This window comes from Stenella coeruleoalba (assembly GCF_951394435.1).
Source record: "Stenella coeruleoalba genome assembly, chromosome: 10".
Lineage (NCBI taxonomy): Eukaryota > Metazoa > Chordata > Mammalia > Artiodactyla > Delphinidae > Stenella > Stenella coeruleoalba.
The window spans coordinates 76,520,401-76,539,216 of NC_137156.1; the positions used below are offsets into that span (position 1 = coordinate 76,520,401).

Genomic DNA, 18,816 nt, shown 5'->3' on the forward strand with positions numbered 1-18,816 from the left:
CCTGCTGGGGAGCTTTAAAAGGTTCTCTACCTTGATCTAGACGATGGTTACACAGAGATATATATGTATTTAAAAATAACATCAAACTGTAAACTTAAGATCAGCATACTTTATAAACTTCTACGGTGTGTATGTTTTACCTTAATAATTTTAAAATATAACTTCAGGGGATCAGAGTTAGCTAAATAAACAAATGCTGACTGCTCTATTTTTTAAATAAATTTATTTATTTATTTATTTTTGGCTGCGTTGGGTCTTCGTTGCTGCACGTGGGCTTTCTCTAGTTGCGGTTAGGGGGACTACTCTTTGTTGCGGTGCGTGGGCTTCTCATTGCGGTGGCTTCTCTTATTGCGGAGCATGGGCTCTAGGCACACAGGCTTCAGTAGTTGTGGCTCACGGACTTAGTTGCTCCGTGGCATGTGTGTCTTCCCAGACCAGGGATTGAACCCATGTCCCCTGCATTGGCAGGCGGATTCTTAACCACTGCACCACCAGGGAAGTCCCTGACTGCTCTATTTGAGAGAAGTCTAACCTCAGGACCATTTGGGAGCCTGTTAATTCCCAAAGCTGCTTCCCTGTTTCTGTATTAAACAGCTCTACCCATACTGTCAGCCACAGGGAAGGCAACTAACCACAGGGAACAGATGAAGAAAAGTTCAGCTTAGTTGCAGGACAACCAGAAAGCATGTCAAACTATGGCCATGACCAGCTTCTCAAAACCACTTCAGTGATTGCCAGTGCCTTCTTCATGCCTTATCTTTCATTTGTGCTGAATTAGTCTACATGACATGAAAGTTCAAGGGGGCAAGGTCCCTTCTTTTCTATATGAGAAATATACCTCAGGTACCTGGGTGCTCTATAAAGAATAAAAATAATAACAGGAGACTATGGAACAATTGAAGTGCAGACCATATGTTTAAACAGCACTTTCTGGCATTTTAATAAGGGAAACTCAGAGGGCTTCCAGCATAGAAAAAGAATCAAAATGGAATTATTTCATTTTCCTGACAGAGCACCCCAACCTGCAATACAAGAGTCATTAAATCTCATCATGTGGCGTTAAAAAATGCTTTTCAGCTAAGATCAGCCAAAAATGTGCCCAGGGCAAATTTTTATGACCATATCATCACAACCTGAAATTCAGATCGGTAGACTAGCTAGAAATATATGCTCACTAGAACAGTTCTGAGTTTTTCTGCATCTATCTCAGTGAAAAATGGGAGCAAAAGAAAGTTTATTTTTCCTGGAAAAACACTATCAAATAATAAAACAATCCAGGACCAGTTTTCGCAAAGTAATAACAGGTCATACATAATTGATTGCCATTAGTCTGCATCTCCGGGTATTACAAATCATAGTTACTAGAGCTTCAACCAAAGTTACTTTCATTCCACATTCAGGCTGTCCATTCTGGCGCTGCCAGAAACTACCTTAGCGACTCTATTGCACACTTTAGTGCGTTGTTCTTTAGTTTCTTCTTCAGTGAAGTTTTCACATTCCCAACAATGTTACACATCCTTCTCTCTGTATGTTCACCCACTCTCTCTGATGGTAGGCAAAAGGTAAATTCCTCTAGAAGTGAACTGATTTGGACTTACGATCTCACCTCGGGCTGGCAAGGGGCTATGAACTACCCCAAGAGATAAAACACTTTCCTGTGAAATCATATCCTAAGTCCCTCCATTAAAACCCTAGAACTGCACTGAGAGCAGAGGAGAGAAATACTAAAATTATCCCAACTCCTTGGTTTCCCAAACACTGAGCAGCTGTATCCATAAAAAAAGAATAAATAATTCATTCCAAAACTCTCTTTCTTTGCACAGCCCAGGGCTCACAGCATTAGTTGCAGGAGAAGGTATGAATCGGGGCTTAGAAAGTTTGAGTTGTGCCTTGGCCACCACAGGAACCATACCCCTCTGCCTGACTTTCCCTCTGTAAGTAAGGCTAATGACCTAGACCTGGGCTGCCCATTACGGTAGCCATGAGCCACACATGTCAATTCAGCAACTGAAATGTGACTAGTTTGAACTGATATACGCTGAGAGTATAAAATATACACAGGATTTTGAAGACTTACTACTAAAAAAAGAATACAAAATATGTCTCAATAATTTAAAAATATTGATTACATGTTGAAATGATAATATTTTGGATATATTAGGTTAAATAAAATATATATTGAAATTAATTCTACCTCCTTCCTTTTACTTTTTTAACATGGCCATCAGTTTTTTTTTTTCATTATATATGTGGCTCACATTGTATTTGTATAGCACTGATCTAGATCATTCTGAATTGCTATCAGGACTAAGAGTGTCGCCTTGTGGAAATGGTGAATTGCAATCCTAACAGTGTATATAGACATGTTTTGTATGTCTTGAAAGATAGAGAATAAAGAAGAGGCAGTAACATAATCACCAAGTGTATTACGTTTCATTATGCTTACACGTTCCTAAGCACATTGCAAAAAGATTTTTAAAAGACAGAGAAAAAGCATGGTGTAGTCCCTTATCCTCCTGAAACAGTAATGACACTGAAAATGAACTTTGAAATCAAACCATCTTAAATCTGAATTCTGCCTCTATACCCTCAGTTTCCCCATTTGTGAAAAGAAAAATACATATACCTACTTTTTTAAAAATTAAATGAGATAATATAGATTAATGCTTAAAATATCATTGAGCACTGAGGGAATGGAAAAGATTTTGGCATTGGACATGTGGAGCCAGGAGGTGGAGGGACACTGAGATAGAAATGCTCATTAAGGAACTGGCAATCTGAGCCTGGAGATCAATAGACAAATGAATAGATAAAATCACTTCAACCAGTCTGCACAACAGGAATTGCAAACTCGGGAATACTCCGGAGCCAGACAGGTGAGAAAATAAGTGAAACCAGTTGTGTGGGTAAGTGTATGTGTATGGTCATGTGGGGAGCACATACCCCATCTAAACCACACAGCTACAGCTCAGATCCAGCCAATTTGGACCATGAGGGTATAATAATGGTACAGTGTGGTCAGATTTTCCAATTTTTAAAGAGATTCTAGAAATTCAGATTTTTTAATGTTTAGAAAAAATTTTAAAGGCACTCATTCCAGACAGATTTCATGGGAAAATAGTTTAATACATCTGCTGCCTAGAAGGTCAAAGAGATAACTTGTTAGACTCCTACCATATGAAAGTTAGTGGAGATCTCAAAAGGAATTCCCCCTAGCCCCAATACATCTGAGCTGCCAAAGCTGGAGAGGGAGATTTACCTCTCTCTCCTCTTAGCTCCTCATGCAGCAAGAACCCAGTTGCCACAGCTACAGCTGTCCCAGGGGTCTTTCTCTCTCTCTCTCCCAGACCCTGACCTGGATGTTATGTAGAATGTTTCAAAGAGAGCTGCAAAGTCACTTGGACTCTGCAGGAGACACGTGACATAATCCAAGGCGCTACTCTGGCTATTATTCACTGCCTACTTTAGATCTCTCTGGAATATTGTCTGTTTCAGTTTCAGACTCTCTCTGCTACCCATCTGGGTAAATAAATTACCACACTGTATAAATGTGTACAATCTGTAAACCTGGAAGAACTGCCTTGCAGAATAATTTTTTAAATATCATACTTAAAAAAAATACTAGTGGCCTCTCTATATCTATTGTTAGAAAGTAAAAGGACTTATACCCGAAAAATTAAAATTACAGTAGCTACTCTCTCCTCAAGTAGGTGATTCTTAGGAAATTCATTTGAAAGAGGATGACTTCCCAGTGAACACTTTAATTTTAATTTAACCTTCCCAGAAAATGAAGTGCTTTGTGTAGATTCTTTTGGTTTTATTTAAGGCATAAAAATTAGTTCTAAGCTGTGATAACTGTGAGCTTAGGAATGTAATCATTCTAAGCACCACTTCTGACTTGCTTATAAACCCTACAGATCCTGAGTTGCTGTTTATTGCTAATTTGAAGTTGGCAAGTTATTTAACTGTGAAGCTGAACTTCAAGTCGGAGTGTGGTGAGATGGTTGGAGGTCGATTGTTTGGTATTGCTTTCAACAGGTTACCCAAAGGCTGGATGCATGACCCAAAGGCTGGATGCATGGCATGGTGCAAGGAGGTTTCTGGGTATGTGCTTCTCTAACTATTAATCTTCTTAATTAAAATGGGAACAATGACATGTTCTGAGGGTGGAATAAAATATTACATTATACTATATCTCTGGGCTTCCCTGGTGGCACAGTGGTTGAGAGTCCGCCTGCCGATGCAGGGGACATGGGCTCGTGCCCCGGTCCGGGAAGATCGCACATGCCGCGGAGCGGCTGGGCCCGTGAGCCATGGCCGCTGAGCCTGCACGTCCAGAGCCTGTGCTCCACAACGGGAGAGGCCACGGCAGTGACAGGCCCGCGTACCGCAAAAAACACAAAACAAAACAAAACTATATCTCTACCTTTTGAAACCAATCACAGATAGGACAGACAATCACAGCTCCTATCATTCACGTTTCTGATTTTGGTCTTAACTGTGGCTTTTGGTTGTTGCTATGAGGACCCAACCTAAATATCATTGCTTATATTTTATCGTTTAAAGAAAAATAAGGGAGCCAAGGTTTTGCCCATGAAAAATCTTGATGTCCATAATATAGTAGGTAAAGTATTTCTAAACTCTTTAGAATTATGTGTTTGAATCCATGACAACACACCTACATATACATATAATCAACATCAACCAAAGTGACATATGGCATTTTTTTCTTCCTTTATAATAAACAGAGGTCCCTGGAAATGTTTTAAGAAAAATGAATTCATATCTATACTTAAGTATAGGCATATTTGAATTGAGATTCCCTTGAACAAAGTTATAATTTTCAAACACCACCATGCCTAAAACATATGAGTATTCAGATACTGAAATTATTGAAAATTAAGTTATTAAAACTTTCGGAATATACCTGTACTTCGTGTAATTAATATTTTTCAGTAATTCAAGAAACAGATAAAAAAATTTCACCCTAATTTTAACTTACTATAATTTCCATTTGAGAAACAATCTAGAAATTATCACCTGCCTGAATATTTTTGGAGTAGAAAAGATGACACAGTGCTGACCTGTGGGCTGACTCAGGTCCCAAGACGCATGTTGTAGGAACCCTTTGGCTGTTGTTGTGGTTCTTTATTCTAGGGTCCCCAACGCCCGGGCCAAGGACCGTTACATGTCTGCAGCCTCTTAGGAACCAGGCCACATAGCAGGAGGTGAGTGGCGGGCCAGTGAGGGACGCTTCATCTGCCGCTCCCCATCACTCACATTACCTCCTGAACCATCCCTCCCCCACCCCATATCCGTGGAAAAATTGTCTTCCAGAAAACAGGTCCCTGGTGCCAGAAAGATTGGGGACCACTGCTTTACTCATCCATTCAAGAGCCTGTACTAGCGCATTGTGTAATAGCAGGCACCTTGCTAGATTTTGGGACACAACAATAATCCCTGCCCTCAGGCACGTTACAATCTTCTTCACTCAGCATCTAATGGATCCAAAGCCAGGGAATAGAAGCACCTCATAGCCACAGACTGCAACAAGGAAAAATAAAATGCTACTACCACCCGGTGTTTGTGTGTCTGTCTCTTTCCTTCTTTTACGAGGTGGTGATATTTTTACATAAAAATCTGAATTTCTGGCTTCTTTCTTTAAAACAAAAAAAATCAGATCTTAGCATACTAGACCAGAAATCCCCCTTGGCAACAGCTCACTGGAGCCAGGTGGCAGCGTTGTACTTCCCAGATCACTGCATGTGCGTTCTCTAGTTCACCAATGTTCCCATCACTCCCGTTAGGTTCACACATCACTCAGTTCTATTATCCACTTGGTCCTCATATTACAGTATTGAGTGTTGCCCCTCCTAAAAATGACTAGCAGTCAGAGAGCCTGGCTATAGCCTTGGGTCTGCTGTTTATTAAATACGTGACCTAGGATGAATGACTTAACCCACTGACCCTCAGCTTTCAGTTTTCTCTTCTGAAAAAAAAAAGACAAAAATTAAAGATAATAAGACGAAACAAACCAACTTTGCTTTCTGCGCATGGCAATCGTGAATCTCCAAAGAGAAATCTATAGAACGGTTTCAAAATCTGGGAAGCACTGACCAAAGAGTTAGCCTTGTCGTAATTATATTTTCAGAAAAAAAAAATCTAGAAAGTCAGAAATAACAGCCTGTGTCTGATTATTACTGTAAAGACCACAAAGTATTCTCAACTGAATCGAATCTCACATGACTTCTATGTGACAAATATTACTTTATCCATTTTGTAGATGAAGAAAGCCCAGGCTCAAGGGCTTCCCTGGTGGCGCAGTGGTTGAGAGTCCGCCTGCCGATGCAGGGGACACGGGTTCGTGCCCCAGTCCGGGAGGACCCCACATGCCACGGAGCAGCTGGGCCCGTGAGCCATGGCCGCTGAGCCTGCACGTCCGGAGCCTGTGCTCCGCAACGGGAGAGGCCACAACAGTGAGAGGCCCGCGTACCACAAAAAAAAAAAAAAAAAAAAAAAGAAAACCCAGGCTGAAAAGGATCAAGGGACATGCTCCATCATAATATTTTTATCAAGTCCACTTTCAAGATTGTTACCATAATTTTAATACCCATGAAGAGACCATGAACAACTGATACCACAGAATGGAAGACTAACCAGTAAGCTGAGCCATCTTTTTCCAAGGACAAACTCCAGAGAAGGAGTACAGGAGTACAGTTTTTGAAGGGGCACACTTTTCAGAGGATATTATATGTTGTAATATCAGGGAAATATCTTGAATAAATATTTATAATTGACACTCATATAGACTTTTAATAAACTGGAAGGGTTAACGATTTTGAGGATGTACTCTCTTATTAAATGTTTCTCAACATTATATCATTTTCTTGGAGACTGTTATCAGTAAGGAGGTATTCAGTAACCTCTATGAGAAACAAATGCCCTTAATTTTATTAAAATCTACTTATATTAACCCCCTCCTTACCTTCTATTTTAGCCCATTTGAACCATACTGCAGTTCAGAAAGAAATATGAGAATGGACCTGGCTTACTTTCACCTTTTCAAGAAGACCTTGATATAGTAAAAAGTCTGATTTAAACATGAAGTAAAGATTTATCACTTACCTTTCAGAAAAGACTCACCATAGGAACAGTAGGCCTTTCTAATGCATTTACATTTTTAATACGCTTACAAAAATTCAATTTAATGGTGTCTTTAGGTACACATTTACTGAATAAAATCAAATATATATTATCTTCATAATAACTTTTTAAAAAAATGCAATGGACTTATTTAAGTTTCTTCCATGGTTCACCGTAATTTAGGTAGAGAAAATTCTAAATGAACAAGCACAGGAGTGACTTTAAAGTACGTAGGAGATCTCCACGTAGTTAATTTAGAAGCACTGTGGGAAATAAATCAGGAGATATGTGAAAGAGTAACCAGTTCTTGGTGGGAGGTAAACATGAGTGAGTAATGTGCAACCTACTGTTTACACACTGCAATCAGCTGGTTGCTAAGAAAAAAGCTTAAAGATAATGGCACTGCCACTACCATGGTTTTGTTCTAAACTTCTGAATTAAGCAGAGAAACTCAGACTAGAATGCCACATGGAGAACACGGTGCCAGGGACCATACACTTAGCATGCTAGAACTAAATGTTAACAGCAACTGCAGAAGATGTGACTGCAGACTCAAATAAACTTTCTGAAACAGTCATCTACAAAACTGGCTGTGTTTGGTGATCACGCTTCATGAAAAGAGATAGGTCCAAGAAATCTATAAGAATTGTAAGCCACAGTTTACAAATTTCAAAAACGGGGGAGAAGTGTTTAGCATCCCAGCTTTTTATTCTTCCAAGTGAAGATTCTGAAAACAAATAGCATTTCCATCTAGTGTGGCCATAGCTTCATTATAAGAATAAATAAAAACATCCTAGTTCTAGGAGAACTAGATTTCTTTCCATGGACAATTTCATTTAGGAAAAGACAGCAGAAAATCTACAGAAAAGAAAACTTTTAAGGCAGGTTGGATTCCCCAGCAACAGACTCTTCACACATTTATCTTGAAGGAGGTTTTTAACGGAGTGCTTTGGGGATCAACATCTATAGAAAAAAAGGGAGGGAGAGAAAGGAAGCAGAATTGGCAGAAGTTCCAATGGTAACTTGTGGGGAATAATGAACATGGGCTGTCTTGTTTTGGGGTGAGAGGGCAGGGTCCTTTATACCCTCCAGTATTGAGTTACTGGAGATAGACCACCTCATGAAAGAGATGTGCCTTTGAAAGAGGGCTGTCTGTGGGCAGCATCCCCAGCAGGCGGGGTAATGAGTCCTTAGCTCCTGAAGGAGGATCTGGGCAATGCATCAGAGTCCATACAACACTTTTGTCCCAAACTAGTGAAAATATTTTCAAGCACTGGCATTAAAGACAGTCACCTTTAAGCCTTTAATCTTAAGAGGTCACCATAATGCAAAGGCCACTTAAGATAACAATGGTAAAAAGTAAAAGCTTACAATGCTCTCATATTGTCAGATAACATCTGCAGGAAAATCATTCCTATTGCTTTTTGATACAAAATGACTTCTTAAGTATCATATCTAAAAGGTGGTTCTAGAAAAAGATGGTGTGAATTCATTTTTCTCTGCTCTACTCATTTTTCCCTCTAAATACAACTAAATACCCTGGAAATTATTCATCAGAAAATGATAAAAGAACTCTGAAACCTGGAAAAAAGGTCACTGGCTAGGGACCTCAGAACTTGGAGGACAACAATGTGGTGAGTCCCCTGGTTTTCTGTTTATTTCCCATATACCCTGGACTGGGCACCAGAGCAGGAAGAGCCTGCTCTCTCTAGCCAAAGGACCAGAAAAGGGGAAGCCTAATAGAAACCCAGTGAGGAGCCCTAGTCTCTGAGGCACCAATGGGCAGTCTGATCTGGAAGCAGCAGCAGTGAAGTCCTAGGCTGACCTCATTACATATCTGACAAAAGACTAGTATCTAGAATATATAAAGAATTCTCAAAACTCAATAGCAAAAAAACAAAACAGCAACAACAAAAATCCAATTAGAAAATGGGGAAAAGACAAGAAGAGATATTTCACCAAAGAGCATAGGCAGGTGGCAAGCACATGAAAAGACGTACAACATCATTAGCCATTAGAGAAATGCAATTTAAAACCATGATAAGACAATAACAAAAAAAAAACAACCCAATCCAAAAATGGGCAGAAGACCTAAATAGACATTTCTCCAAAGAAGATGTACAGATGGCCAAGAAGCACATGAAAGAATGCTCAACATCATTAATCATTAGAGAAATGCAAATCAAAACTACAATGAGATATTATCTCACACCAGTCAGAATGGCCATCATCAAAAAATCTACAAACAATAAATGCTGGAGAGGGTGTGGAAAAAAGGGAACCCTCTTACACTGTTTGTGGGAATTTAAATTGGTACAGCCACTATGGAGAACAGTATGGAGGTTCCTTAAGAAACTACAAATAGAACTACCATATGACCCAGCAATCCCACTCCTGGGCATATACCCTGAGAAAACCATAATTCAAAAAGAGTCATGTACCAAAATGTTCATTGCAGCTCTATTTACAATAGCCCAGAGATGGAAACAACCTAAGTGCCCATCATCAGATGAATGGATAAAGAAGATGTGACACATATATACAATGGAATATTACTCAGCCATAAAAAGAAATGAAATTGAGCTATTTGTAATGAGGTGGATAGACCTAGAGTCTGTCATACAGAGTGAAGTAAGTCAGAAAGAGAAAGACAAATACCGTATGCTAACACATATATATGGAATTTAAGAAAAAAAAATGTCATGAAGAACCTAGGGGTAGACAGGAATAAAGACACAGACATACTAGAGAACGGACTTAAGGATATGGGGAGGGGGAAGGGTGAGCTGTGACAAAGCGAGAGCGAGGCATGGACATATATACACTACCAAACGTAAGGTAGATAGCTAGTGGGAAGCAGCCGCATAGCACAGGGAGATCAGCTCGGTGCTTTGTAACCACCTGTAGGGGTGGGATAGGGAGGCTGGGAGGGAGGGAGACGCAAGAGGGAAGAGATATGGGAACATATGTATATGTATAACTGATTCACTTTGTTATAAAGCAGAAACTAACACACCATTGTAAAGCAATTATACCCCAATAAAGATGTTAAAACATAAATAAATAAAATAAAACCATGATAAGATACCACTATATACCTTTCAGAATGGCAAAAATTAAAACAGTGATAACATCAAATGCTGGTGAGGATGCAGAGAAACCGAATGACTCATACATAGCTGGTGGGAATGTAAAATGGTACAGTGATTTCGGAAAAAAAGTTTGGTGGTTCCTTTTAAAATTAAAAATGGACTTATCATATGACCCAGCAATTGTACTTAGGCAATTGTACTCTTATCCCAGAGCAATGAAAACTTATTCTCATGCAGAAGTTTGTACATGGATGCTTACAGCAGCTTATTTGTAATAGCCAAAAAGTAGAAAGTATCCAAACATACTTCAACAGGTGAATGTTTAAACAAACTGCAGTACATCCGTAACATGGAACAATATTTAGCAATTTTTAAAAAGCCAATCTCAAAAGGATACATACTGCACAGTTAGTTTTATATAACATTCATGAAATATAAAAATTATCAAGATCAAGAACAGATTAGCAGTTGCTAGTGGTTGGGGATGATGTGAGGGGATGGGTGTGGCTATGAAGGAGTAGAAGGAAGGAGTCTTGGGATGACGGTACAGGTAAGTATCTTTTTTTTTTTTTTTTTTTTGCGATACGCGGGCCTCTCACTGTTGTGGCCTCTCCCGTGGCGGAGCACAGGCTCCGGACGTGCAGCCTCAGCGTCCATGCCTTACGGGCCCAGCCACTCCGCAGCATGTGGGATCCTTCCGGACCGGGGCACGAACCCGTGTTCCCTGCATCGGCAGGCAGACTCTCAACCACTGCGCCACCAGGGAAGCCCCAGGTAAGTATCTTGATTGTGTTGGTGATTGCATGAAACTACACGTGATAAAACTGCATAGAACTACACCTACACACGTAATATACATAAACACACAGAAAATGCCTGTATAACTGGTAAAATCTGAATAAGCTCTACAGATTATACCAGTGTCAATTTCCTGGTTTTTGTATTGTACTATAGTTAAGCAAGATATTATCATTGGGGGAAGCTGGGCAAAGGGTCCACAGGACCTCCTTGTGTATTTCTTTACTACTTCCTCTGAATCTATAATTATTTACAAATTTAATTTTTTAAAAATCAGACCTACTGATTACTCAGAGTAAAAATTCCAAATCTAGGTATTGTTTCCTCTGCAGTTTACCCAGCATCTGCACTGATCATTGGAAGCAGATCATGAGCACATCTCAGATGCCCATACTTCCAATAACCTCTCCAATCCCCAGGCTCAATTCCCTCCTCTAAGCCCCTTCTTAGAGTTTAAAGAAGGGAACTAGCAGGGTGGGAACCCCCTCAATGGCTTAGCAAAACTCTATGCCAGTTCTCAGGTTGTCCTCAACTCTGCTATGGCTCTATTCCACTTCTGTTGTCATCATTTTCTCCATGTCTGATGCATCAGGGTTGCTGCTGAAAAAGGTTTGGTTGCAGCCTTTCCTCATCAAAAATAGACCAGTTTTGGGCTTCCCTGGTGGCACAGTGGTTAAGAATCCGCCTGCCAATGCAGGGGACACGGGTTTGAGCCCTGGTCCGGGAAGATCTCACATGCCGTGGAGCAGTTAAGCCCGTGCGCCACAACTACTGAGCCTGCATTCTAGAGCCCACGAGCCACAACTACTGAAGCCCGAGTGCCTAGAGTTCATGCTTCGCAACAAGAGAAGCCACTGCAATGAGAAGCCCACGCACAGCAACAAAGACCCAACGCAGCCAAAAAAAAATTAATTAATTGATTTTTACAAATAGACCAATTGTGATTGCTTGTGGCATTTTATAGTGATATGTACAAAACAAACAAACAAACCCTAAAGCATGGCAGAAGGTCCTTAGGCTTTTATATAAATAATTTACTCTATATAAATTCCCCTAAGATAAATTTGTGTCAGTCTACAGAAAGTGTCTCTCTCAGGGGACTCATACCAGTTGTATTTCAGCACACTGATAGCCATTTGCAATTTGCAAAGAAAAAAATATATCTTTTATATCTGAAGGGGAACACCACACTGTTATTCCTTTGTAAGATTAAGAAATTTATTCTAGTTTAAAAGTTAGCTGAATTCTTACTCTTTTTACAAACTAGACTTTAAAACACAGCCAGTAAATTGACCAAGCACTACCGCTTTTATCCTTCTGATATGTAAGCCTATCAAAACATTAGTGATAAAAAAAACAATTAGTGATGAAAACCTTCATTTAAAAAATCCTGTTATTCAATTATAATATGCATTTCACTACCACACTGTATTTATGACCCTTAAAAGTCAAAGCTGGAACTGCTCTAATACTGATTTCTTCAGTGCTTATCATTAATTAAAAAGTAAAAAACTATTACCAGGGTATCTGCAATCAGGCTTTTAAAGTAAGAAACATCAATATCCAGTAATTGAGAACATTTTGGAACAAATTTTAATCAGCAAAAACTCAGGAGAGAAAAGGAAAATGTTCTGTATTATTTCAAATTGTAACCAGATCAGTATATGCTACTGATATATTACAACTGCCCATGCCTCCAAGGCATCTATCCAATTTTTCTCCTCTAGCAGATGCCAAAAAAAAAAAATACAGTCAGACTCGTCCATTTATATAATGTTTACATATATAACACATCAGCAATATATTGTTTGAGGTTTTATGGAAGCCAACGTCAAGAAGCAAAATGTGTTCTGCCACTGTACTTCAGTTCCTGCTCATCCTTAGAGGTAGGCAGATGGATCATTAAATTATGGCTGTGCTAAGTACCTACTAAAGCATAGTGATGTACTTGTGTCAAGGGCACATAGATGAATAAAATAGTTCCCACCCTAAAGGAGTGCAAAATCTAGTATTGGAGCCACATGGAGAGTCTGCAAATGAAAGAACTCAAGCACAGAGTGTGTCCACGGTGAAAGGGAAGTCCTTAACATCAGTTGAGACTGATAAAAATAGAAAAGAATAGTGGTAATAGCAAGAATGGTTTGAGTGTCTTTGGCTCCCTAATCCACTCTACCAGCATCCACCAAGTCACCTCAAATAAACAAATCTATTTGTTATGTACCTGTTAGGTACCTGCAGTTTCAAAAAATGTCCCCTAGCTTCCCCTTATCTATCAGTCAGGGTCCCAGCAGGACACAGATGGCCCACTCTAATTAAAATAGATTGAGGAGGGTTTAATAAAAGAGACCATTTACAAAACTTTGGGTAGTATACACAGAAACGATAAGGAATAGCCAACACTCTGGAGTTATTATCATCCTTAGCTGTAAAAGGAGAAGGGAAAGGAGCAGTGCCCAGAACCTAGAAGGAGAAGGTCTGGTTGGGAGTTAATATTAAGAAGAGATTTAGATAGAGGAACACAGCTAGACCAAGTAAGAGCCATTGGGAGGGATCCAAGGCAACTAATACACTGACCTCACTCTCCTCCGTTCCTCTGATCTCATTTGGGTTTCCAACTGGCCAGAAGGCAAAAAATCCACTGATGAAGTCCATATAGATGAGCAGATGGAAGAGAATAGAGTTCCTGATTCCCACTGTTGAGAAAATCAGGAGCTACCAACTGCCTAGGGCGGAGAGTTGCTCTGAAATTTAAATGATATAAGGCATATTATGCAAACAAACACAACCTCAAACATAGCACATGAATGAGAAATGGAAGTTATTAAATATATAATAAGGATTTTCTTCATTATACAATTCAATTTAGCAATTATCTATGCCTCCTATCATTTTCTCTCCACACGAAAGGTACACAGGAAGGGGAGAGAAACCAACATTTCTGGAGTGACTACTACATTTGCAGCACAGTGCTAAGCATTTGGGATATGCCATCTCATCTAACTTTCCCTAGGAACTACAAGATAGGAATTATTTAGCCTATGGGATAGGTGAAGAAACTGAAGCTCAGATACATTAACCATCTTGCTTACAATCAAAATTAGGAACTCAGATCTGTCAAACTCCTAAACCCATGATTTCTCCATTATTATATGTGATGAGTTGTAGATGGGCTACCTGCCCACATGAGAAATATTTTTCATCAAACCGAGGGAAACCAGAGGACAAGCTTGCTAAAGGTAAAACATCCATCTTAGGGTTGCCATTAAGAAACAGTCAATAACTGATAGATATGAGGAAGAAGAGGAGAAGAATGGTGATGATGATGATGATGATGGTGACGACAGTGATGGTGATGGTGACGACTGATGGTGGTGCTGGTGATGATGATAAACACCTCATCTTAACAAAGGGCTAAAGAGCTTCTATAACTGACACCAAGAATTCCTAAAATAGGGTATCAGTATGTAGCTGAAGACTACATTTGACTATTGTTAATATGATAACTATTTGTTAATACTGGTCCCTCAGTCATAAGAAGCTTTTTTCAGAGCAGGCTGTGTGGTATAGCAGCTTGAACCCTTTGAATTTCAGTTTCCCAGTCTGTGAAATGCAGTAATAATATATGTGGTGCCTAGAGCTGATGTGAGGTATGAATGACAGACTGTGTTTAGAGCACCTTGGATCAGGGCCTAGAACACAAAGTCAAGTTAGCCTTTTTATACTGATGGAAGGTTGCTTCAAACACGTGTGGGTTCTTGGCAAGTCTTTCTTTGAGTAAAGGACCTAGAAGTAGAAATCAACCTCAAGCAACATTTTTAGGGAAATAGTTTTTCTTTTGTCATTTCAACAAACAACTGAACCAGAGTGTTTTAAAGATTATTCTGCCATGAAAACAGCACTGTCAATGACCACAATAAATGCTAAACAAAATTCTTCATGAAATTCAACATTTTTCATGAACCCAAGGCTATAAATATTTTAGGGGTAACTCATGAAACTTTGTATTTATGCTATGTGCCATTACCAATTTTTTGTGTACAAAATATCCTTTCTGATGTAAAAAATTGTACGAAAAATCAAAAGAAGCCACCAAAGAAACACCAACTTACTGGAGAAAAAAATTCCTAATTTTTTTCTACAACTGATTGCATTCAAAGAAACACATGCATTTTTAAACAAAATATATACCAAAACTTTCCACTTTAGATTGAATCTTTCAGGAGTAACTTAGCAAAGTTGAAGCTTTAGTAAAAAATACATGAAATACAGAGTGAATAAAGTCTTTATTTCATCCTCCAGAAAATATCTACTTATAAAATATACACATGGCTAAATTCAGAAACCTACATAGTGGAAAGTTTCATAATTTGATTTGTTATAGTAAGCTATTGATATTTTTGATAGGAAAGAAAAGAGGAAGGGAGATATAAACCTCAGAATGTATCCTCTGCAGTTTAAGATATAAAAGTTTTATTATTTCCATTAAGGTACTTAATATTTAACATCAAATGTTGCTTCTTTCATCTTGCTGTCTTATTAAAAAAGCCTATCAATGAAAAATTAAGCCTCTATATGAAATGGTTCATCCATAGTGATAACAAGTTTGAATTATAACTTAGTCAATGAAAGGTTGTTTGTCTATATTTTATTGCTTTTGCTATTTCTTTAGTAATCATCTTTGCCGTCTGTGCACTGGCATTTGCAATAATGTGTTTACATCAGAAAGTTAGGCCCTGTCGTTTGATGTAACAAGAGGCTGTATTTTGTAGCACACAGGCACTTAGCATACCCCACTTCCTCTTTGGCATGTGAGTATAATGGTTTTTTCATCTGTCATATTTAATTACCTTTATAGGCATTAACAATATATTAGTAAAAATCTGTGGAGGGATATTTGTTTTGTCATATTCTTTTTCTGAGGTGAAAGTCTACTTGATAACTACAACTTCATTTCCCATAAAGCTAAGAAGAAAGTACTATGTGATTTTCATCTCTCTATCAGACCAAGGTCTCTTATTAAAGACTGAATCAGAGAATAAAATTACAATGCACTCTGACTCTGCCACAGAATTTTGTAACTTGAAGGGAACTGTATTCCCGTGTGCATGCAAATACCCTATCCCACTACAGAATGTGTTCTCTACACTTAGCAGAAGTCGCTGATGCTTCACCCAGATCCTGTTTGGGTTTTGGGATCCATTTTACCAATTTGGTAGCCCATTCCTTCTTACGGGTGTTGCTGCCAATCTTCTCCAAAGGACTGCCCTTGAGCGAAAGAGCCCCTTCACCCAGAGGTGCCTGGGAGATGTACCACCATAGCCACCCCCTACCCATGGCCCATAGCTAATGACTGACTAGTGGAAAGGGGAGCGCTCTGTCTCAAGGCAGGACTGCCCTTGTGGTACAATTCATGCTCCAGAGCGCCTCATGCGATCCGGCTAATCTTATCGGAAACCACATCCTTGGTAGCTTCTTCCCCTGCCCTATCCTAATACTCTCACTCCCCTCCTGGTTTCTCCCAAGAGCTCTCCCTTAATAAATCACCTGCACACCAATCCCTGTCTGAAGACCAGGAACCCAACCTAAGACTCCGTAGAAGCAAACACTGATGAAAAGACAGGCACATAATTGGTCTTCCAGTTTGGGCAGGTAAGCAACAACATCTCAGCCATTTTTAAAGTCCCTGTCTACAGAGCTTTACAAGCCCAAGTTGGTGCTGGGGGGAGAATGTCACATGCCATTATGTAACTGTGTGAAGGGAAGTTCCTAAGATCTACAAACTCACCTCACTGACAGGAGTCACTAACTGATTCCTACTCTGGGGAATGTGGCAGTTGGCAAGGGCTGCCCTTCTTGGCAGATGTCAGGTGGTGTCCTGCATTGCAATTCCCCACTCATTGGGAGAACAAAAGGAGTCTGGGGCTAGTGGAGGGAAAAAATACGACAAGCCGAGCATCAAACTACAAACAGCTCTTTGAAACCTCCCTGATAGAGATGATGGTGTTTGTGCCATACCTATTGAGTTGAATTCAATAATAGAAGGACGGATCACCACTTACTCTGTGCTGTCAGTAATGAAAGCTATCAAAACTAAGCCTGAATGCACCTCACTGTTGCCATGTAAATCTAACATGGACAGCTTAATGAGGGAGGGACATTACCTTTTCTCACACTCCAATTTTACTCATGAAAGAAATGTGGCCCATACTGGCAATTAACTTGAGAGATTAATTAAATCAACAGCAAGTTCAGTTCCTTCCACAGTGCATTCTGATATCATAGGAAGGGACCAACATGCTGTGGGCACTTAGCACATGTTAAATAATAATTACTAAAATAATCTAATTTGGACTATTTTTTGCAGAAAACTGGTAGCTAACCCACCAGTAAACAAATGCCACAGTCTGATACAGCTACTCAATATTTTACATGGTCTTACTCTAAACTCTATTATTCCTGAAACTCCCAACAAATACTGCACAATAAGTGTGTTTCCTCCCTCAGCAATTTCACTCACCGATAGTATTTACTATATCTTATTGGGCCTCCTGAAGAGTGAGGAGGCAGCCAATCAGACAAAACACAAACTCTGACCCAGCTTAAGAAGTAATAGACAGGATCCCATTGTGTCTTCTTCAAAACAAAGACTGACACTGACATGGGAAGGAAAGAACAACAGGGGTAGAGGCATGACTTTTATTCGGTGTCAGAAAGCCACACAGTGTGCTCTGGTTTGCTTTCTTATGTATTCTCAGAGTCAACTGAGTTCTATTTTTGTGCTTTCTTCTCTGAAATGCTAAAGTGCTTTCCTCGTCTATCTACAGAAAATCTGGTTTTAAGAGGAGTCGTACAAATTTGACCAATTGGCAGAATGGTAATTAAATTCTTGCTTTGGTGAAAGTCAATAAAATTGTTTTAAAATGTTTGCTATAGAATCATGTACCTATAATATAGATCAAATTAATACAATAGAGTTATTATATAGATACCACGTATGAATTACAGTAGTGCCTATTCCCCCTCATCCCCACACAGCTCTCAAATCCACCTACCCAAAAGGTGATTCCCAACAGTCGCATTAGCAAGGACTCCTCTTATTATCATCTGAGAATGGAGTATAAATTTTTAAATATTCTATATATCCAAGATTAATAATCAACTAATTTCCCTTTTGGTGTTATTAAGGAAGGTATATGTTCTGTTGAAACTTCTGATCAACAAATCAACATTAGGACACAGAATTAACATAATCCTTGGGAAAAATAGGAAAAGGTAACATTTGGGTACCTTCTTCACAGTCAGTGTGGTTACTCATACACTTTAGGAAATAATGAAATGAGTGTGAAGATCTCCTTTCTAGACAGGGAACTCTATGACAAGGTGATGTCCTAGACCTACCCTAATAGGTAAAAGTGAAGAAAATTTATATTAACAATCTTTTAAACTGCAAGAAGCTTTATCTACCCAAGTGGCACCTTGGAACTAGAAAGAGATGGTAATTAACATCAAGTCCCAATGTTCTAATATAATCATATCACCTGAAACACAGTATCTCCAGGCATATCTTCAACTATTATAAAAAATGTCTACACTATTAATACACTTCTTGACCACCACAGACTGAATGTTTGTGTCCCTCCCTAAATTCATATGTTGAAATCCTAACTCCATTGTGATGGTATTAGAAGGTGGGGCCTCTGGTAGGTGATTAGATCACATAATGGGATTAATGCTCTTATAAAAGAGACCCCAAGAACTCTCTTGCCCCTTCCATCATGCAAGG

At 39.2% G+C, this 18,816-nt stretch overlaps 1 protein-coding gene across 22 annotated transcripts in view; it reads right to left on the minus strand.

The window, feature by feature from the left end:
* FHIT (fragile histidine triad diadenosine triphosphatase) overlaps positions 1 to 18,816 on the minus strand; it is a 1,435,777-nt gene that overhangs the window by 1,183,639 nt on the left and 233,322 nt on the right. For 8 of the 22 annotated variants that reach the window (XM_079935619.1, XM_079935617.1, XM_079935620.1 and 5 more), the window contains one exon: positions 13,608 to 13,774. The exons of 13 other annotated variants lie outside the window; for them this stretch is intronic. The gene's annotated coding sequence lies outside the window, so the exon portion shown is untranslated. Of the gene's footprint in view, positions 1 to 13,607; positions 15,227 to 18,816 lie in introns of those variants that run through there. One more of the 22 variants, XM_079935601.1, reaches the window with a different exon arrangement.